The following is a 14,002-nucleotide window of genomic DNA, read 5'->3' as shown; positions in this document are numbered from 1 at the left end:
TCGACCATGGAATCTAAGACGGATTTCTTTGTCGCATTTACGGCGGTTTCCTCCTCCAGCGGAAATAAACGCGCACGAGAAAGAGAGAGAGAGAGAGAGAGACTAAAACCTTTTCTCTATCTTTATATCTGCAGTTTATCTTTATAACTCTTTAAACGTGCTCTATCGCGCGAAACGATACATAGCGCCTGTCGGGTAAGCGTCCATCTTGTGATTCAGGTGCACCTTTTTGAACACACACGCCTTATCGTATAACATCTGAAATTGGGTCGCGTATATCAATCCGCGTACGGGGCGGGCCATAAAAAATTCCTCGACTTATTTACGATTCTCGAGCGTACTTTGTAAGAAGTTAACAGTGGTGAATAGAGCCCGTTAACACGCGAGCGGGCAGCGAACGGTGAAAGGCACGAGATAAGAGCATTAATACTTTTTAACGCATCGGTTTTTATCATGGATTATACGATTATTTCAATAAATGTCGACGAATAATCGCCGTATCACTGGTGGGCAGAAATAAAATGCACGCGGGCCATATTTTTTCCCCCTCAACGGCAGCAGACGGGAAAGATACTCCCGTTAAAGCGATTAATTCGCATCAGTGTCAGTCGGGATCTTTTTTTCTGCGACTTAAGCGATCCGCTCGCGATTTATCTATTCCGCGCAGCAGCAGCAGCAGCAGCTTTGTTCCGCATTGGGAGAACAGACGTTTCAAAGGTGACAGGCATAGTCGGTTTGAACAATAGGCACGCGACATCGAGCGGAAAAAAAAAATGTATGCCCACGTGCTAATTTGACGGGACAGATATGCGTATATGTATGTGGGCGGGAACGACAACTCCTATTCGAGCCTCGGCGCATCGACGGCAACCTTTCGCGGGCGGTATCTTTGAAAACTATCCGTACGCGAGCACCTGCAAATGCATGAGAGCAGATGCGAGACCGCGCGCGATCCATTAATCAGCAATGCAGTCGACTCTCCAAACTCCGATGCAAATGAGTCGCGTTTGTTCCACGTTTCACGATAATAAAGGTCACGTGCGCGGACTCGTGGCAGACGCGTGACGCCCTGACGAAACGAAATCGATCTTTCGGTCTCGCGAAAGCGATTGAAAGATCAATCGTACGAATAAGTTTCACGTTAAGCTCAATCGTCCTTCGCGCTTTTCATCCTACGCTCTAGCAACTTGCCAAATCATTTAGTCGAGATTATCAATGTGCGATATTCACAAGACAGAGATCCCCTCAATTTGCAAGATTAACGGTTGGAGAGAATCATTTTGTGCAAACAGTAACGGTTTAGCTCTCTCTCTCTCTCTCTCTCTCTCTCTCTCTCTCTCTCTCTCTCTCTCTCTCTGTGAGGCGTATCGCTATTCGTTAATTCCGTCGACAGATTGCCCGTGATGACTCGAAACATTAAACGCTATGCAAGCTGCTGCATGGGAACCGCAAGACAATTACCGCTCCGGTTGCAGTCGCGAAGCGGAAGTCCCGGAGTCTGGAAAGTCGAAGAGCGAGTGACGCGCAGTACACTGGACGGCACGTCCAACTGTTTCGAAATTCGTCGAGTTCCGGCTGAGTTTCCGCGTGGGGTTGGAAACAACCATTAGACAGGGCGCGGCAGAGAGAGAGAGAGAGAGAGAGAGAGAGAGAGAGAGCGGGCCCAATGTGTACGTTTCAGAGAGCTTCTCCACAGCGCGAAGATCCACAGCGGATTGTCGTTGTTGTCCCGGCAAGATACCAGCGTACGTGCGCCCGTTCAGCATCCCGAGATTAGGGACGACCGCACGAATGCCGGGACTACTTGTCGTATCGACATTCCGAGGAAAATCGACGAAACGCGATCGATTACGTGCGAGCCACGCTGGACCGCTAGCTGTTTCAGCGACACTATCGCGGTAGGAACGTGTATATCGAGAAAGTCTCGAAATTACTCGCTTGAGAATAGACTTATCGTATTGGGGATTTTTACAGAGCGTGCAAAAGAGAGCACGTTCGTTGTATTAAATTATATTAATTCGTATAATGTCACAATAATAAAAGGGAAACAAATATTTTGTACAAAGACTATACGATAAAACTCTGAAAATTCTGTAAATCTTTAGAGAAATTATTTTAATATCATTTGAATACAGCGACGAACAAATATCTTGAGACACAAAGCAAATATTCAGTATTACAATTGGAAATTTGTTTGCGCAAAAATTGCATTACGTGATTTCGCTTTAGAAATAAATTTTGGAAATAAATAAAAAAAAAAAAAAAGAACGTTTGTGCTAGAAATATTTTCATAAATCAAAGAGAAAGATTTCATTCGTTTGACTTGATAGCTGCAGAGATTTAATGGATTGCATTCGTAAATGTGTTATTTGCACGTTCCGAACGGAACGAACGGAAGATTCATAAATTTGAAAGAGGCCGAGCAAGTCGCCAGCGCGCCCGAGAATAAAGCTTTCGTGCGCGAAAATTTACTCTCGTGAGAAAATTATTGAAACACGCCGTCGGCCGTCACGCATATCGCTGACACGAGTCCACGCATTTATTAAGTACCGTCGCGCGCAATATATCTTTCGGAACTCACGCAAGAAAGTTGCAACCGCATTCTTTCTCTCTCGTTTCGCGTCTCCTTCGCGGATACCTCCTACATTAACGTGCGAAAAACTTTCACATGTGATATACCACTATTATTCATAGTGTCAAATTGTATTCGGTTTGAGTTTTACTTTTAATAATTTCTATAGATCGCTACTTCTCCTTTTAAACTAACTAATTTAACTAACAAGAGAAATGTACATTAACTTTGACTCAAATTGATTTACTAAGTGCATACGTTAATATAGATATTTACTTTGAAACTAATCATAGAAATGGATTGATTTATATAATATGTTGAGACACACGTGGAAGTTAAAAGTAACAAAATGATACTTAACTAAAAAAAATTCCCTTATTATTACTTCTGATATGTAACATTAAATTTACATTCTTCTTTTTTGAAAAATTTTATTACTTCCGGCGATGAGTTTCGATTGACCTTATCCGATAAAGACTGCGTTATATATTAAATCGTCATTGCCTGTTACACGAAATATTGAACTAAATTTATTTATTGCTGCAACACTAAACGGAGAAATAATATTTAATACTGTTCCATTAGCAACAATCAGATTGGCGCCATAGCTTTTGTAAAAAAAACATTATATATTTTTAGTTAAATCTGAATAATTTAGCGACAAATATTGATTCCACTCTATGAAAGATAAATAAGTTACGTGACTCATCCAATTACGCATTTATACAATGGTTCATATTGAAAAATAGCAATATCACATTTATCACACGTATATACATATAATGCACCTAAGTGTATTAATACGCGTCTAATGCTTCGATCGCGCATATTGGATATGGAATATTTTATTATTATATATCGCATCAACACACAATAGCCATTCGAATGCAGGCACTGCGGCAGATAGATTTAATAAGTGCAAAAACGAAAGGAAAATACAACGATGTTTTACATCCTATTACTTATAAAATACTTTAATATTGCAAAACAAGCTTCAAACTCTTATTAATTATATCTTATATTCGCGAAAAAAATATTTCTATCCAAATTTAAAAATAATCGCACAGTTTTATACGTATATAAATGCATGTAATTTTATACAAATAATCGTTATATGACGATGATTCCAAGATTTTAAACAGCTGTAAAAATTTGGTTATCCGTTACAACTTCTTAAGAGAGAAATAGAAAGGAGGAAAAGCCTTTTTGCAATTTCTCGTCGATCTTATATATTCGTCCCAAGCTACAATTCTCTTACCGTTATCTTCGGTCGAAACATGAAAGAGAGGCAATAGACTTCTCGAAACGTCAAAAATATACGTCAATGTCTACTTTCGCTTCTCTACGTGCGATTCCGCGTGCACGCAATCGAGCCGTTTTTCACAGGATCGTTCCGATATATACGCGCCTGCGAGCACGAGCGCGTAACATTTTAGCCGAAAAAGCGATGGTTTCTGCACAAGGCAAGGATGCATTCGAAATGAAGTAAACGAACACGGTGTTCGACGGCCACCTAGACGGCGGCCGGTCCGATGACATCATCACCCGTATTACATTAGCCTACGTAAATGCTCTGTAACGCGTGCACGCGCTCGTACGAATGCACGTGGATTCGCGCACATTCTCAATTTCTCACGCACGAATACGCGAATACGTGTGCATTTTTAGCGCGTACATTGTACACGGCGGCGAGACTCACTTCGCGTCGCGACGGAAAGGATCGAAGGAGGGCGAAAAGAGCGCGAACGAAAGATCCAATCTCTTCTCTGATCTCTACCGTAAACAAAAAAAAAAAAGAGTACCCGCGCGAGTCGTTAAACTCCGCCGACAGGCGGAGACCCAAGATAAGAGGGAATCGAGGAGTTCCCGACGTGTCCACTGCATGCAGAATTCTATTTCCGACAGGTAAACGTCGCGGCCCGTCGCTCACGTCGCGTCAACGCGAGTCAATTTGCACAGCCAACACTCTCTTCGCGCCATTGTAAAAATTAAACTGGTATACACGCGAAACCGACAAATCCCGACTGCGCATATCGGGGCGGCATATTATCCCCGATGTCGCACAATGTCATCTGCGAGCAGCGCTTTGCGTACAGGATATTTACGAGCGTGATCATTCGGACGTGAGATACGAAAGCTGAGTTTTTCATGGAATTATTTCGAAATATACAGCGCGGAAAAAGAAGAAAATTAATATTTATATTTTTCTGTCGCAGTATTATTGTAAAAAAAAAAATTATACTAAAAAAAAAAGTCTGATAATAGCTGCTAAACGTTGAATAATAATAATTTCAAACGTTTGTAACACACAACTGCAAAATAATTTCAACTTTTCGAAATATTTAGTAAGTTTTACTAAACACAATGATGACATAATCAACGATTTGATAATAATGACTAAATATTTAGAAAGATATAATACAATTATTTGTAGTTATATTAATCGAACATTTCATTGAAATTACTTCACTCAATATTCGATAGCTATTACTGCTCTTTCTTCAGTGTCAAAAATCGCAAGATGTTCACAATTAATAAGGATCGCGAGAGAGAGAGAGAGAGAGAGAGAGAGAGAGAGAGAGAGAGAAAGAGAGAGAAACATTTATTATCGAGGCGAATGGTGCGAACGTTCGCTAACGATGCACGCCTCGGGCTGTGATATCAAAAGGTGAAGAGCAGCGAGATTCTCTTAAACCAAATATTATTCCGAGTACGATCGTGTCGCGCTACGTGCGCTGCAATTTACAAACGAATTGACCGTGATACTCGGCACGGTACGGCAACGGAGTACGGCAGCTTATCCGGATGATTCATAATAGAGGAGGAGAAGGAGGAAGAGTGAGAGTTAGAAAAAGAGCGGAATCAAGATTGTGTGCTATCAATTCTCGGAGAAGGGAGATATCCCCGGGACGAGCGCCAATGCGCTCTCGCTCGCTAAGCACGCTGTGTGCTAGGATGGGTGTCTAAGCGCACGTCCGCTAAACAGCTAGATACGTTCGCCAGATAGGAGATACTTATGGCACTTGGGGGGTATGAACTCGTGACCGTCGGGACTGCAGGATATAGTCTCGTCCTCTTACCGCCTCGGGAGTGGATATAACCTACGATATAACGGGTATCCATCTCAAGGGCGGAGAGGGTTGGAGCGGAAGCAATCGCTGGAATTGCATTCTGCACGCGCAGAATCATCTCCGTCCTTGGAGGACAACGTTTCGACGATCAAACTGCGATTTACTTTGCTTTCTTTCTCATTCGTTTTCCCCATATTCTCCCCCCCCCCCGCTCTCTCCCTCCCTCTCTCTCTCTTTCTCTCTCTCTCTCTCTATCCTTTTCAAAAAGAAAGAAAGAAAGGAAAAAGATCTCCATCTGAAAATGGTTAGGGAAACACGATCGCTTTTGTCCGCATAAAATCTCACCGCTCCTAAATTAGCTCTTAATATAATACGATTTGATTTCAATTGAATCGTAATACGATTTTCATTTCATCTTCTTTGCGCCACAGAAAATGTTTCATCTTCGCATAAAGCGACGCTCGAAAACGCCGGGAACAACCCACTCATTGTTTCGAATTCGCACATCCAACTGCGCGTGCGCGGTTGTAAACCGCGAAATAAATTTTAACTACGCTCGGCGGATTATATAAGATATTCACACTCGTATAAATTTACATCGCACCGGTAACTCCTCGCGATATCACCTTTACCGGGAGGGGCTTTATAAAGTACCACTCCCCTTTCACCGAATCTCCAAAGTAGAAGTGTATTCCCGCGATATAAGGGACACCCCAAATCCTCGTTTCTCGCATGCGAGAGGGAAAATTTCTCAGAGAGCAGCGCGGTTGCGTCGTTAAAGCGAAACGGGTGCTCCCGCATCGCTGATCACGCGGCTCATTGAATTTCGATTGTGTTCCAGCGGTGGCTCCGCGGTAGTCGCACGCTCGATGACAAGCTCGAGCGCTAATCGGAAATTTAGATAATTGCATCTACATAGGTACAGATCGGTATCTTAGTTAGTCGAGACACACAATCGTCTCGACGGGATTAAACGACCTCGTTACGCTACACGTAGATACACTTTACGGAGTAAAGACCCCCCCGCCCCTCCCCCTCGGAGTCTCGCGCAGCGACGAGCCGATATGCGCTATCCAGAGTGATCGCGAACGTAACGTTAAAGAACGGCATAGCATTCACCTTAATACTTAATCCTAGCTATACACACTGAGGTATCCCCAAGAAACTCCAGTGCAATTTACTAAATCCAGATTTTTTCGTGTTTCTAAATATTTTTTTTCTTTTTCTTCTTTGAACCTATACATTTCGGAGCTCCTCAATACTATCGACTTTTACACATTATTATCTTACGGGAACAGATATGGATCTGGGGACTCGAGTGTGTATATCAAGAATAGAAAAAGGGCGTATAGAGATATATTTCGTAACTTCATTATAAGTAAAATGAGTGTACGTGATATATTTTGTGCATGTACGCGAAATAATTCTTCTACGAAGAAAGATGACTGTTTTTTTCTACATTAAAATTCACAAATAATTTTTCCTTTTGGTACATTTGATTAATTTGACTAAAATTAAGTTGATTAAAATAATATCAAATTTAAAGTAATATTTAATTGGAGTAAATTGACAAAGTGCATCAATGACTACATTATCAATGATTGATACTTTATATAGAAATCGATGATCGAGCTGGTTCAAGCACCTATTCACGGATATTTTCTTTCGCGAGTTAATCATTAAATGAAATTTAAATTTAAATTGACCGAATTACTGGATAGCCTAATAAAGATTATTTAAATAGCGTAACCCCGCATCGCGTAGCAAAAATCGCGCATAGCTTTGAAAATGTGTGTTCAGTTCCAAATGGAACTTTTTATTATCTCGAAAATAATATTCAAATTTTCAAGTATATTGTTAAAACAGTAACATCGTATAACATCGCACACAATTTAAAGCTATTTTCTTTACAAACGATTGGTAAATCGTCAAGTCTTTTTCCTAATTAAAAAATCGATATGTCCAATTACAAAAAAAAAACTTCATTTCAACTTTAAGCGTCGTCAGTAGCGTTGCATTTCCTTTAAATAAATTTCGATATTAACTGCATTTATTAATCCACTGCACCAGGCGCAATTGAAGCGGAAGTGCTCGAGAAGTGCAAGAACGGCGTGAATTTTTCACAAACTTCCGGAGAGCGCGAGCCAGCACCGATAAATCGTCGGTAAATTTCCTATTCGATATGCGTAGAGAGACCGAGATGCACGGTTGGCACGGCACACGGGGGAATGCATATGCACTTAACGTTAATTGAGTCAGTCCATCCGATTGGAAGCTAACGCGCCATATGAACGAACCGTGGAATCGTTTGTCGCTTCGACGAGTCGACGATTAGCCACCGCGCTCTCGAGTGAACTTGGCGATCGGAATCGACGCATTGACTCTATATATCGACGATGGCCCCATCGATTAAACTCATTGTCACGATTTCCTGCCTTCGTCCTGAGAATCCTGCGCAAAACACGACGGCCCAACGAGCAGCTCGAAGTCCGCTCGAAACGCGATCGATGTCCTCTCTCGCATATTATATTATATACTTCGGCGAATCGATCGGTCTGGCGAAATTACGTGCCCTTGAGTTCTTATTATCTCGCAGCATGACGCATTAATTGATCACAATCACTATCCAGTCAAGATTGAGAACAGAATACGGGATCGCAAAGCAACAACAGTAAAATTCCTCGCGTTACTCGATACTATTTCTTTTTACGATAATATATCGCAAGAAAGATAATCACATTCTGACGATAAGCGATGTCGTAATCTTCGCGAAAGTCTATCATGTTATTCCAATATCTCTATCAAACGCATATAATATAGAAATTATATTATACTGCGAGAGAAATGTACGAAATTTTCATAAATATTTGTTTGGATGATACTAGCTGAATACTAAATGTGAACATATATTTGTTTGATTCAAATAATGTTATACGTAATTTAGCTATTATTTTTTATTTGGTAAATATTTATTTATCAGCGAGTGAATGTTAAATTAGTACTATTCAAATAAATATTTATTAAAATTAATAAATTTTTTTTTTCAGCAAAAATTAGTCTATACTATCGTATATTTTCAATATTATAAATACATACACATCCGAAATTAATTCAATATATTTGGTAATACTGTGGTGTATACGATGCCGTTCTATATTGCCAATGCCAAAGAATGGGAATTATGAGGCGTGTATCTCTCTCTGATGGCGAAATATTAAATTCCAATATCAAATTTTGTGCGTGCCACCGACGCTGCGTAACCAATAGATGCGACTCCCACGCTATTTCGACTGCTATTTCGTAATCCACTGATAGCGTACCGCTATTCTATCTCGAATTCGGAACATCGTATTATTGTTATAGTTTTGAACTTTCAAGAGAGAGTATATACGTTACCGACGTTTCCCATTGCGTACTAAAGAATAACACAAAGCTTTCCGAAGTTTTACTACGCAAAAACAAAGAAGAAATAATCGTCTGGGGATCCGTAGGTACCGTAGCATCGGGCATTTTAGACTGATATTTCGCTTTCAACAATGATTGATAAACCGCACATATTCTCGATGCATCGCTATCGGTGGCCGTGATAAAAGCTGTGGGTGAGTTAAGCCGGTGAAAGATACGAAGTGTAACGGTGCGCCGTTGGCGGTCTCGCGTATACCGTGGAGAATTTGGTCGGTGCAGGTCGTGCATCATCGCCGCGGCTGGCCGCGGTCGACCGCGATCGTAATTGCCAAATTTCGTTGGCGGAAATTAAGAAACGTAGCGCAGGAAGATAGCGCGAAGTCCTGTAATCTATCGGGAGATTGGAAAGGTCGGCGACGTAAATTACGCCACGCGGCGCACTTACGACTTGTCACCAGGTCGTCAAGCGTCAAAAGTGCACCGTTAAAAGGTAAAAAGCCAGAACGTTCGACGCGAAGGTCGTCACGTATTTATCTGAATCAAAGAGAAATATTAGGTGCATTCTACTTATTTCGCGAGAGGACGAAAAACGCCAGCCATTCGCCGGATGAAAAGAGCGAACGATAGGTTGGGGGATGAGTGAGAAAAAGCGGAGGGAGGAGGGACGAACGAGAGAAAGGAAAAAGGAAGGAAGCGAAAGAAATGGAATGCACCCAAGCGCGAAGATTCTTCCTCGTCCGTGTTATCAGGCATGATGTCGTCGAAATAAATCTTGAGGCCTGCGCGACGGTTCTTTTTCACGGTACATCCGGCTCGCCTCGGCTCGCCACGAAAGTATGTTATACGCTAGCAAAAACGAAGCTAATTTCGCTGTTCGAACACACAAGGCGCCAGGAACGGAGGGGGGGGGGGGGGCTCTTATCGTCAAAGAGGGAAATGGACTTATCGTCGGAACAGATTGAAGAGTGTAATATACACATACAAGGTTTCCGTGATAAGAAAAAAATGCCTGGAAATTTCTCGCTGAATGAAATATATTAAATGAAAAATTTCTTATTGCACAATTATCTTTATTACGCGTATAAAGTGACACGATATTAAAGCTGTACCATATTTTACGAAATTGTTGTTTACATGTTCTCGTCGTACACGTCATGGAAAAAAGATCTGCTTTGCAATTCTAGTATACGTTCACATTAAAAAATCTCATCCAATATTCGCATATAAAATAATACATTAACATTATACGTTGTTATTACCAATACAAGCTATAAATTTTCATACAAAGAAAACGCTACAAGCGAGAGAACGTATGTTTTCTTGATTTATCATCTATAATTCAACTAGTTCCAAATCAATAAGTGATTCCATTAGATTATTCCGTTTTGCGATATCGGTTTTATTTAGACTATATTACATGAGAGCACTCTTACAATTAAACGGCCATATTACTTCCATACTTGCGACCGGATATTTCTTTTTCGCCGGATATTTCTTTCAAGAGCTCTTCCTCGAGGCGCGACCTCACGGCGTCATGAATAAAAAAGTAATCGACGCCTAAGTGCAGTAACAAATCTTCGCGCGGACCTGCGCTTCTCGACCTGCGTTTTAATCTACATAAGAGAACTCTTTAAAACGCAATCGCGCGGACACGTCTCCGGCTGATCCATTTCATCCGGTTAATCCCTGCGGCTGCATCAGCACGCCCCCGAGATACAGAAGCATTAGCTTTTGTATAAGCGTCGCGCTTTGCGGTCGGATTTGCACGCGTGTTTGAAACCGGCGCGAACCGCTCCTTAAGAGAGAATCATAATTTAAAACGGTCGTACGTGGCAAAGTCCAATTTATGTGACCGTCCCGGCTTTCGCACGAATCGCCAGCGATTTCGGTTTCACGACGAGCACAATATTTTCGATAAATCAAAATTAAGTCCTATTAATGTAAATACTTTTTAACGTGCCCGTAAATAAATGATTGAGCGTCACCTTATTGTAAGAGATTACTTTAAACAGCTGTTTCCAAAAAAAACATCCGAATATCTTGCAAATAAGGCGCAAGATATTACAAGTATCGTATCGCGCTCAAAATTTACGCGCACCCCTCGCAGGCGTTTCCTCCTACGATTCGAAAAAATTTACAAAACCGATCTCAGAATAAATTCCTCGGCTTTTCGAGATATTAACATGTCCCTCACGCTTGTCTTGTTTCCCCGAATAACGCGATTTCCCATTTTGAGCTTGTTTTACGCCCGTCAGCCCAATTGGCACGATTTTTCTCGGCGAGCCCTGAATTTTTCAACGGTATATTGCGACCCCACGAAGGTTCCCCTACGGTACTCTCGTTACGCGAAATATGAGAGGAAAAATTTTTCAATCGCCAACGCACGGCTTGTCACAGTTAAATTATCGATTTGTAACGATCGTTATCTGTGCGTACGAGCACGTAACCCGCGTTCGCCCCGTAAAAGTGACCGCGTGTGTGTCGGCCGCGCTTCCGGGCGCATACGAACCACCGAGTTTCGCATTTCACGTTCGGGGCGCCTAACAAATCCGCATTACTGAACTTTGCCCGATATCACTGTGCGCCGCGTGCGACCGTTTGGCTCCGGTTCGTCATCGAAAATACCTCTGCGCGTGACAGACCGTTGATTGCCATCCAAAGACCAAACGACAAACCCGCGAATGTTTGTGAAAAATTTTTTATCTCCTCTCTCTCTCTCTCTATCTCTCTCTTCCTCTCTTTTTCTCTTTACTGGCAGAAAAAAAAAACGCAATAACCCAATTTGTTCATTTCAGTTATCTACGCGCGCCAATCGGATTTACGCAAGAGATCGATCACAATCCATTACGTTTTGTACATTTTCAGCTCAAATCGATGTTGCGCGAATGGTTACGCCGATATTACAATATATAGGGTAACTCCGGTGTGTATACGCCGCACCTAAAACTCAATTTATTAAGCATTATTTACTATGTTTAAGGTAAACGAATCTGTATCAGTAAAAACTTTGTACTGTCTACTGTTATATTATGGTAAAAATATTGGAAATCCAAATTTCCAATTATTTCTATTTCGTATTAAAAAATGAACTTTTTTAAACCCTTGTATTTTTGCCTTGTATTTTTATATCTATAGAGTATATATGGCTATATGGGATATATATAGCTACTCATAGGGGGAAGGCGGATATGTACGACTCATGAAAAATTTGCAAATAATGCATATAAATAAGTCGTAAAATGATACAATAACTTATAAAATGCGTTTATAATATTTTATTAAGGAATAAGAATGATAAATATGTGTATGAAGTAAGAAATAATAATTACAATCTTCCCACATGTATCACAAGTGTTGTGACATGAGGTACATATTTCATGTAACGCGTTTATTGCATTTAGTGCACTGAATTCAATCTGCCCACTTTGTATACTTTGGGCATAAATCCCTGCCTGCTAAAAATGCCGTATATATTCCCAAACAGATGGGATATACAAAACAACAAACTAAGCAAAGAATACAAGAGCAGAGTACTTGTATTTTGTTATACAAACATACTTTACTATTCCTCTACACTCATGTATCATGAAATAACCACTAAGGCCCAATTTCACAATATATGGTTACCTAAAGATTAAAGGTAACCAAGAAACTCATGAATGAATTTCATTGATGAATCTATTGGTAACCTTTAATCTTTAGGTAATCATACATTGTGAAAATGGGCTTAAGTCTTTTGCATGTCTTACAGTAATCGTTTTATGTAGATTATAATTTATGATGGCGCTCAACACAATCATCGACGAATCGATCCAACTCACAATAATTTCATTAATATTAACATTAATATTAACAGTAAGAAACTGAAATCATTAACACAATATACTAATATAATAAAGGCATGTAACAAAGTAGTCGCGAGAAAATTACCCTCATCCCTTCTATTTTTTCTTACTTCTGCGACGTAAATCCCAGCGCGGCGTATTTTTTTGCCAGAGTTATCCTAGTATATTTCTAATTATCTAAATATATCTGAATGTATTTGATTCTAAATTTACGTATGCATATGTATGTGCTCAGGGCTGAAGAGACACGTATTTGAAATACTTTTATTTAAAACAGCATTTGCAATACAAATGTATTTTGTATTTTGTATTTCAGCGGAGCACATAAAAATGTTACGTATTCTGTATTTAAAATAAAAAGATTGAAAGCTTTTTGTACTTTTTATAATTCAATTAATAAAGGATTGCTTTGTCTTGCTCTCTAAATTTCTTCGAGTGAAATCTCACTCCAAAGAATTAAAATACTGCCCGCACTACTGAAAAAGAGTGAAAAATTTCTAATTTTGAATTGAATAAGAGTGGCAGATTTTCTGTTTTTTTTTTTAGAATGAAATTTACTCCAAAAAAAAAGTGAGATTTTCTTTCATCTGGAATGAATCTCATTTCAAAAGAGTAAAAATCAAGCACTCTTATTTAAGAGTGTAAATTTTTCTGAATAGTGACAGCACACATTTCAACCTTTTTTGGAATAAGATTTTATTCTCAGAAATTTAGAGAGTACAAATACTATTTTTCAAATAGATACATGCCAAGCCCTCCATGTATTACACTTAATATAATTATCCGTAGTTATGATCGAATACATACAGAGAAAATTCAAAGCAACATGCAAAAACGTGCAAAGAAATTCAATGATACAATTAAAAATTCGACAAATTGAATCTTCGATTCGAACAATCTTTTCGCGTAAACGACGAAAATTTGGAATTCAAACGATGTTTAAGTGGCGCAACGTCGCCCGCATATCAAACCACGACATTGACAGCAAAACCCGAACGCCACAGCGTAGAAAATTTTTTCCACAAACTGATTCATTCTCCGATTCACGTTCGAATATATATATATATATATATATATATATATAAAAAGAGAGAAATGCGAACAAACGA

Source organism: Trachymyrmex septentrionalis, unplaced genomic scaffold (assembly GCF_001594115.1).
Source record: "Trachymyrmex septentrionalis isolate Tsep2-gDNA-1 unplaced genomic scaffold, Tsep1.0 scaffold70, whole genome shotgun sequence".
Classification (NCBI taxonomy): domain Eukaryota; kingdom Metazoa; phylum Arthropoda; class Insecta; order Hymenoptera; family Formicidae; genus Trachymyrmex; species Trachymyrmex septentrionalis.
This window is presented reverse-complemented; position numbering follows the sequence as displayed.